This window comes from Notolepis coatsorum (genome assembly GCF_963971535.1).
Source record: "Notolepis coatsorum genome assembly, chromosome: 1".
In the NCBI taxonomy this organism is placed as follows: Eukaryota; Metazoa; Chordata; class Actinopteri; order Aulopiformes; family Paralepididae; genus Notolepis; species Notolepis coatsorum.
Window position 1 is genome coordinate 188,805,710 of NC_140165.1, and position 10,328 is coordinate 188,816,037.

Genomic DNA, 10,328 nt, shown 5'->3' on the forward strand with positions numbered 1-10,328 from the left:
ATAGCTTTCGATGTGTTGGAATTTTGGAACACTTCCCAAAAGCCTCTATTGGGTTTCAAGTACATTACTTCTGTATGAATTCTTTTAACATCTTTTATTATTCGGGATAATGAACCACAAAACGTAACGTTATTGACATATATTGAAGCACAGTTAGTTTATCTTCCCTATTTTTAGCATGTAGTAACATTTTTATTTGAAAATAATTTCAAAATGGTGCCACCTTGATAAAAATTTAAAAAAGCTACTGTACATTACAGTAGATTTCATTATCCGTTCTTATGCACGCCTGGCGATACTAAATCCAAATTGAACTCTGGCATTTGAAAGATAATATATGTATATAGTAAGGCTGTCAAAGTTAACACGGTATCAACGTGTTATCGCCCGATTCTATTAACGCCACTAATTTTTTTAACTTACGATTAACTTTAAGATTTTTGATTTTTTTTTAACTAGACTTCACTCAAGGGTATTATTGATGTTTGTTTCTGAAGTGTGTGTGTGTGTGTGAGATATAGAGAGAGAGGGGGGTGAGAGATGAGGAAGGGGCAAGAGAGAAAGAGAGCTGGGAGAGTGCGTGTGTGAGAGAGAAAGAGGGGGGGGGGGTGCTTACTCAGCACTTGTGTGGGTGAATGTAACAAGTTTCTAACGTGTTCTTTCCCCTATTATTTTATGCACACTTTATTCATTGTTTTGAATTATTATTTTCTTAAGTTATTGTGTGCATCACTCTGTTTTGAATTTGCAATAAGAGAGTCTTTTTTGTGTTAAATGGCTGCATAAAACAAGCATTTGTTTGATAAGAGTATTAAAACTTAGAACTTGAAAAATATCTGTTCAAGGTAGGGGGGGGGGGTGCGATTAATCACGAGTTAACTATGGACAATCATGCGATTAAGATATTTTAATCAATTGACAGCACTAGTATACCGGTATATATAAATGTGCGAATTGGCTATAATAAGGTAATTTATAAGCCTGCTATAATATTTCAAATGGCATTGGTCCAGATGGGAGAATTCAGTACTGTATCTTAGGGCTGGGCGATATGGCAAAAAAAATTGCGATAACGATATCATATCACTCGATAATTATCAAAATTGTTATATTTTTTAACAACAGATTAGGGGTGGACTGTATGGTCTAAAATTTATATCACGGTATAATTTGAAGCATAGACGGTAACGGTATATATCACGGTATCATCGTTTTTGATAACTTTTTTTTATTTTATATAATTTATTTTTTATAAAATATATATATTATATAATTAGACTTGTACTTGTATTATCTGCGAGACATCGCCACCACGCAACAAGCTCCACTGTCTGTGTGTACTCTAGTAGCCTCCAGCTACGGCCAGGATTCTCCGGAGCTGCACCTGGACCTATACTCGAGTAGCCTCGAGCAGAGCTACGGCCAGGATTCTCCGGCGCTGCACCTGGACCCTATTGTATTGGTATAACGTTAGCAAGCCCTCAGCTCGAATACGCATCGAATCAGTGTTATAAGACATTGATATCAGGAGCTATCTGTAGCTACTGCATATATAACGTTAATACAACGCCTCAGTGAATTATTTAGTTCAATGGGACATTTCGTTTTGAACGGTGAACTAACTTGCGTTAACGTGAGCTAACAGGTAGCATACACGTCTCTAGTACTAGACTTTGTGGAGCGTTTGTTGATGTCAGGAGCTATCGGTAGCTGGCCGACTAGATACCGTTCGGTTAGACAATGCCCCATCATGTATTAAACTAAGTGAATAGTTGACTGGGTCATTTTGTAACGGTAGCTAAGCTAACGTTAGCTCAGGGAGACGCCGACAGCTCCCGTGTCGCGTCCCACTAGACTACTAGACCCGTGTTTACATGCGTGCGGTAGGGGCTGGCACGCCCACTGCGCGAAGCCTCCTAAATAACTTTTTCCAGTTCGCACATATCTATTATCTATGACTAATTCCATCTATTTTTAGGGGCAAATGCGAGTGAAATAGTCGCGCTGTGGTTACATGACGTCATTGCTATTTTAGAGCTGCACTACCGGTTACACGGTATAGTCAAAATCCATACCGTAGAGCAAATTCATACAGTTTATACCGTATACCGTTTATACCATCCACCCCTACAACAGATGTATGTTTATTTTGCAGCAATTCGTCGTTGCCGCCATCTTTAGTGTTACATCCCCTCACACTCCAGTTCTCAGGCTGCAGCTGGTTTAAAAGCTAAAGTAAACCGGCTTCTCTGCTGGCTGTGGCTCCAGGGGAGTTGAACAGTTCTGGCTCTGCTAGTTATCTTTTGGTGCTTTTTTGGTAGACAAAAAAACATCGCCGTGACTGGAGTCTAGCTCCACTAGCAAACATAGCCTACTGTGTACAGACTGTTTCAAACTGTATTTTAAATTAGAAAGCAAACAAAATAAATAGAGAAAAAGAATAAGAAATCTCAATTTGGTCAGTATTGTCATTTGGACAAGCAAAGCCATTACTTTAAGTTGCAAGAAAGACAAGTCTGTCCACTGTCTCTGGTTTTAAAACTGCCCTGTTACAGGTCACAATTTTTATTTGTATTCCCCCCCCCCCCCCCCCCCCGATATCAATTATTAAAATATATCACGATAATCTCACCCAGCCCTACTGAATCTACAGAACCTTCCGTTTATAAATTTCCTTAAGATTCTTTGTACACATGATCTCAAGAAGGTACTGAACGAGATCAGTGGCAGTTTTTCATGTCTGGTCCAGGGTTTCCGTTAGAAAAAAATTGTTGCCGGCCTCAGTGTCCGGTAGATTTCAATCTACCGGTCAAATGAGAGAAATTCCGGTCAGAGTTTATTGAGCTTTAAAACAATCGATAGGCAGGCTATATAAAGAATGACATCCTCAAGGCATGTAGATTAATAATATTTTAACTTAAAACTAGGCTACTTTTGCGTATACAGTCATTATATTCCAAATAAAATAAGACCAGAGACTCCGTGCTGCTGCTGACTTTAAATCAAATGGGTGTCTGTGGGCAGTCGGCCCGACATTAATAAACAGCAGTCTGTTATAATCACATTTTTATGAGCTAACGAATTCCGTTATATTGGACATTTGTATTAATTATATCAAGCGAAGAACTGAGAAATTTGGCAGAGAGAGACAGCAACATTACCGTGGGTTTGCGTGATGACTCTCCACCTCCCAACGACTTATTTGCGAGTGTATGCCGCTGCAGAGCCGCAGATTCTGCTGTTTTCAGGCCCTATCTGGGGACCGCTCAGCAGCGCCCCCCACCCAACAGCTGAATTGTCAATGGCTGAATTGGAGTATTGCACTGTGCCGGCACAGCTGGTGGGTTCTGTGGCTCTGCAGCTGCATGCACTCGCAAACCCAGCACTAAGAGCTTTATATATCATTTATAGTATTGCTATTTGTCCATTCTCATTGTCACTTGAGTGCATAAACCGTGCCTTCATAATGGCTTAAAGAAAATAAAAATCCATCGGTTGGTTGTCATTTTATAGTGTCGTGAATATAAGGTATATCGCGCTTTTAGTCTAGGCTTTTCTGCAGGAGGCTGCAAAATAGGCTAAACGTTGGCGCCGTTATATCAAACGCCATTTCTGCTGTATATATACGAATGAAATAAAACAAACTGCGTAGCATCCGGACTATTACAGAGCATCTATGGATGAAATGGGGGCGGCGGGGAACGCCGATTACTATTATTGATTAGCAATACAGTGTGCTGACGAATCACGTTACGTTATAAAACAATGTCCAATCCAGCTGTAATTTGGGGTAATATTATCCTACCGTCAGGCCATGTGATCGCCGGCAGCATTTCCTCACCAGTCATCGGATTCTGGTAGATCGATATGCACATTGGCTAATCATAAATCCCATTATTCCACCCTGAAAAAAACGCCCGGAAGCTGATCCAAGATAGAGGATGTTCGGCTGGGATCAAGGATCTATGATCGGCCCACAGAACTGTACTTTGATACTGCAGTGGAGCGATGGCGCCCCTAAGCGGGTCTGGCCGGTACTACATGTTTCAAAAATTAAATATGTGAAAAGATGGGTAGTGGATCGGGTACCTAAGAAGAGTTATAAATATGGAATAAAACAATAACTAGTCACGTATATACTCGTGGCTCTGGTCCACAACGCTCTTTTTCGAAACACGTATATACTCGTTCTCGGACGCCATAGTGTTAAGCAACGATTAAACAAATGTAATGATTGGTTCGTTCATCGCATAGGCTATTTAATTTTAGCCTATTTTAATACAATTCAAATAATCAAATTGTGCTTAGAGGGAATTATTTTCACCGGATTTATATATATATAGTATTATTGCTATTCTAGGCTGCCCGGCCGACCTCTCCATCCAAATGAAACTTCCCAGCACAACACTACACTATAGGGCCGGCTGACCCCGCCCACCTCTCCTGGGCTGCACGGGAGCTGAAGGCTAAAATACCAGCATATTACAGAAGGTAACATTTTCATCCTTCCTCTCTGGAAGCATGTAGCCTGAGGCTGGAGCTGACATGTCACTCACAAAAAAGGACCAGTTTACTGTGCAGTCGCCACAAAACTAGCTTTAATATAAAAATGTCTAACTGGGCAGTGAAAATCCACTGCAAAGTTCCTCTGAAACCTTTGTCTGACAAAAGGGTGACATAGCAGAAACTCAAGGCTAGATTGCTAGATGAAAGTGGCCCAGATATATATATATTTTTTTTTTTACAAGTGTGAACAGAACAAATGACATGGAATCAGATTTAAATTCTGATGGGCCACTTTCATGTGGTCCTGAATCAGATGCAGGTGTGCTTCATTTTAATTGACTAGCCCTAAACTTATATTAATTAAACCATAAACCGACTCCAGTGTCCTCCATGTTTACGTTAATTTGCGCATGCGGGTCAGTTCAGGAGCATGACTAGTTCACACTGGAATCTTATATTGGCAACATTTAAAAACAAATCTGATCTGAGCAATAAATCTGAATTAAGCACTAAAGCTTGCAGTGTGAAATGCAACCCGTTAAAGGATAACTCCACTATTTTGGGAAATTAGCTTATTTAACATCTTCCCTGGAGTTAGACAAGAAGATGCATACCTTTTTTGTCTCAGTGCGTGCATTTTAGCTTTGGGAATAGATGCTCCGTTAGCATAGCTTAGGTTCATCACTGGAAGTGAGGCAGGACAGTAGCCTTACAGTGCCTTACAGTGTATTGCAAGGTCTGACATTGACCAAACTTGATATGCATGACCTTGGTGGGCTCTAGGTCAACTCCTGAAAAGGGGGTCAATGTCAGACCTTGCAATCAAAAGTTAGGGGCGCACTGAAATTATGGCAAGGGTTATTAGCCCCCTAACTTTTGATTGCAAAGTCTGACATTGACCCCCTTTTCAGGAGTTGACCTAGAGCCCACCAAGGTCATGCATATCAAGTTTGGTCAATGTCAGACCTTGCAATACACTGTAAGGCACTGTAAGGCTACTGTCCTGCCTCACTTCCAGTGATGAAGCTAAGCTATGCTAACGGAGCATCTATTCCCAAAGCTAAAATGCACGCACAGAGAAAAAAAAGGTATGCATCTTCTTGTCTAACTCCAGGGAAGATGTTAAATAAGCTAATTTCCCAAAATAGTGGAGTTATCCTTTAAGCTTAAGAAATGCTTCATATGGGGTGCTCCAGTAGCACACATGTACCGCGCTGCGTCGCGGAATACCGTGCTGCGTCACGGAGTTCGATTCCCGGACTCGCAGTCATTTGCCGAATGTCTTCCCCTGCTCTCTCTCCCGTTTCACCCTACATCTGTCGGTCATGCTTGACCAGAAAAGCGATAAACGCTAAAAAAAATAAAGTTAAAAAAAAAATAAAAAATGCTTCATAGTTTGCACGTGGGAGCTAGACTGAAATACTTCCACATCAGTTCAACACATGGGTTGCAGTACACCAGCAAACCACTAGGTGGCTGTGCTGAGTTGTGTTGTAGAAATGGTTATTTTCAAACTTCCTTGGCCAATCTTTCTTCAATTCAGTCCATGTTTGTAATGTTGTTAATCACGATTGATAATGGAACGGACCAAGCTTGCGAGATGATGGTAAATATGAAAGTACGTCAGAGGAACACTTAGATGGCCCGGCTCAGCCCAGGTTTATGAATGAGGAAAAAAGACACTTTAAATAGTTAAGATCAGTACAGCTTTAATATCATTTTGAAAAAAAAAACAAAAAAAAAACAAGTAAAACAAGTTTTATTTAATTCTTATAAAACAACAGTACGAAGTCTATCTCACAAACGCCTGGACCTAGAATCAAGAGGAATTCAAACAGATGTACAAAGAAATTAAACAAAAAGAAATAAGAAAAAAAAACATTCGACTCTAAACCAACACATCAGTCAAGCCCAGTCCTTCCTCAGACTCAGACACACTGGTGAAGATGAAGAGCCAGTCTGTCCTCTCAGTATGGCCTGTCTCTCCTGTCTTCTCTATGGTCACTCCTGGGGATAAACACAGAACATCAATATGGAAATATTGAATATACTACAAGGTATGACGTATATCATTGCAGTTAAATTACAGACCATCACCTGCACCTTGTGTATACGGTTTATTTCTCATATTTTTATATTCAGAGTTAATTGTATTGCCTATATTTATGTCTTTCTACAATTACTCAGCCCATACCAGTATCTCCCCTCCCACATGCTGCCATGAGCCTCAAATTTCCCCAAGTTTTAACTGCCTATACCTACGTTAAATGATTGCAGACTAGGTCAATTGAATTGTGGAGGTACAACACATGGTCAAACTACGCAGGGGAGTTGTTTGTAGGGGTGGGGAATCGCCAGAGACCTCACGATACGATAGTATTGCAATACTTTCGTCACGATACGATAGTGTATCGCGATAATATATCGCGATACACTTGAGTTTTTTTTATCAAATTTTATTTATTACCTTTTTTCAACTGCAAAGTAAAACTTTGTCAACATGTTTTATCTAATAAAATAAAGGTCTGTTCATCTCACTTCAATAATTTTTATTGCAGAAAGCAGACAGATGTAAACACTAATCTGTGTTGCATGTACCTGACAAACTGAACTGTTTGTATTACAGTCATATTCCAACTTAACTGAATGCACATGTGTGTGTGTGTCAGGGTTTCCGTTAGAATTTTTTTTTGCAGGTCTGAGTGTCCGGTAGAGATAAATTCCGGTCAGATTTTATTGAGCTTAAAAACAATTGATAGGCCTATATAAAGAATGACATCCGCAAGGCATTTATAATATTTTAACTTAAAACTAGGCTACTTTTGCGTATATACAGTCATTAATATATTCCAAATAAAATAAATCCCTCGAGACTTCGTGCTGCTGCCGACTTGGTGTCGGTGGGCAGTCTGCCCGACATTAATAAACAGCAGTCTGTTATAATCACATTTTTATGAGCTAACGAATTCCGTTATATTGGACATTTGTATTAATTATATCAAGCGAAGAACTGAGAAATTTGGCAGAGAGAGACGGCAACATTATCGTGGGTTTGCGTGATGTATATCTCCACCTCCCAACGACTTGGTGCTGGTCATAATGTCTGGTGAAAATAATTCCCTCTAAGCACTATTTGAATTGTATTAAAATAGGCTAAAATTAAATAGCCTATGCGATGAACGAAACAATCATTACATTTGTTTCATCGTCGCTTCACCAAGCAGCCGGTCTAATAATGACATCGCTGTTGTCAGCGCGAGCTTGCTGCCGCTAGCATCTAGCTGCAGACCCGCAGAGCAGCAGTGTTTTCAGGTCCGGTCTGGGGACCGCTCAGCAGCGCCCCCCACCCAACAGCTGAATTGCCAATGGCTGAATTGGAGTACTGCACTGTGCCGGCAAAAAGCTGGTGGGTTCTGTAGGTCTGCAGCTGCATGCTTTTCGCAAATCTAGCAGCAAGCTCTCGCTGACACAGCGTTGTCATTATTAGACCGGCTGCTTGGTGAAGCAACGATGAAACAAATGTAATGATTGTTTCGTTCATCGCATAGGCTATTTAATTTTAGCCTATTTTAATACAATTCAAATAATCAAATTGTGCTTAGAGGGAATTATTTTCACCGGACATTATGACCGGAGAGATTAAATATGTCGGACTTTAACAGATTTTGCCGGTCAAATACCGGCTAACGGAAACGCTGGTGTGTGTGTGGACTACTGTACTATTACAGGTATTGAAATGAACAATGCAACTTCCTTATAAAAAAAACTTTGCGTCCCTGTATCGATACAGTATTGCCACCAGGGGCGTAGTTTGCGGGGGGGGTCCCCGGAAAATGTCCCCTGCATGATTTCAGAATGCAGTATTTGTCCCCCCCATGTTTTTACCCCCAAACCGCTGCAACTGCGCGGCCAGCACTGTGACTCACTAGTCGCTACTACACAGTGCCGGCACTGCAGATTTACCCTACTCTTGGAATTCATTGCCAGATCCTCAAAGTCATACATAGGGGCGCTGTCTCGATAATGCAGTTATTAAAGCAGCGTGTAGCCGACGCATGAACCAGTTGGAAGCGTCAACGCGGAACTGGAAATCCGTTGGTAAAGAAATAGCGGCCTGGAATCATTTTTGGGACGCTCTCAATTCGCAGTAAAGGAATATATATCTGCGGTTTCTAACGCAGGAATCCTGGACCCCCGACAGGTAAGGTAAGCGATTTTAGATGTATCACTTTAAGCTGTTGTCCGAATACTAGTGAATATTGAAAAATAAAGGCATGACATTTAGAGACGTCCCCGTACAGCAACAGGTGGGGTAGGCTGGGCAGAGATGTATGCATCAAAATGATTATATTGTTTGTCTCGCATACATTTGATTTATAATGCGAGCACCTGCATTACAATCAAATGACTGATCTGTTATGTGTTATGGACCAGAGTCTCGAGAGGCACTTTATAATAGAAAAAAAGACAGTGCAAACATGTATATGTCGCTTACAGTTTATTATGCCTATGCAGCTCGTTTATTTGACAGAGTTAAAAAAATTTCACTAGTATCATTATATTAAATTAGCGGCCGTGCAGCTGGACAAGCCCTGGCTCCACGATGACCACTTCTTACAAGAGGCGCCACCGCCTGGGAAAATGCGTATTGCACACCTGGTATTAGAAGAAAAAAATATTGGAAGGGGGGGCGCCCCCCCCTGCGACGTCACTGACCACGCTCCCTAATATGTCCACCCCACCGCTAGGAACAAAGTTCCGCGCCCGATTGCCACGCAAAGTATCGCGATACTTAGGGCTGACCTTCAAAGCTTTTTTTGGCAATCGAAGCTTCGGGGCCGAGCTTTTTAATTCGAAGCTTCGATTTTTTTTTTTTTTTTTTTTATCTTATGTTGTGGGACTTTTACAGCACTTTGGTAAACGTTGTCGTTTTTAAATGTGCTCTATAAATAAAGTGGATTGGATTAATGAATTAAGTAGCCCCTTTCGTGACTGTGACGCAGCCAACAAGGTTTCACTCGGCTGTGTGATTTAATTCAAGGTGGATCGCTGTTGTCGTTTGAACAACTTCAGATTTCATGGGAACTACCAATCCCCCAAATCAAGAATGTTTAAGATGAATGAAGTAAGATTTTGATTATTTGAAATATGGCCTGTGTAGACTAAACTATGCACAGAATTATGTCAGTCTACAAGGTCCGGATTCTACATGGTCCGGCAATGTAGACCTTGTAGACTCCACTACAAACCAATTATCAGTGAATGTTCATGCATTTTTAAGAAGGGCTACTTCCACAAAAAAAGAAAGAACTCACCAAAACATCTCAGTAGCACGTTATCTAAATGTTCCATTTCATATATGGAGATTCATATTTATTTATTGCATGCATTTCTACATTTTATTTCCTATTTTGTTTATTGATCCCAGTATCTTTCTTTCTTATGTGTGGAATTCCTGAAATCCTTCAAACAGCGCTGACTAGTTTAACTATGAAAGTGTTGTACTCGATTTCTCACATGATGGCCCGTCCTCAGCCTCCTAGATATTCAGGACATTTTCTTCAGCCATTCTGCAGACTTGCATCTCAGTTAGGTTATGCCCTCTGCTGGTCAGACAACTAACTGCAAAAAAACTGGTTCCATGTAAAGAGACCACATGAGGCTGTCGAGACCTTTCTCCTGCACTGGCACAGTGCCAAGCATGTTATGGTACTAAAATGCACTGGTACGTTACTAAGCTGCACTGGCACAGTGCTAACCTGCACTGGCAGTGATAAGATGCACTGGCAAGGTTACGCATGTTACAGAACTAAGCATGTTAC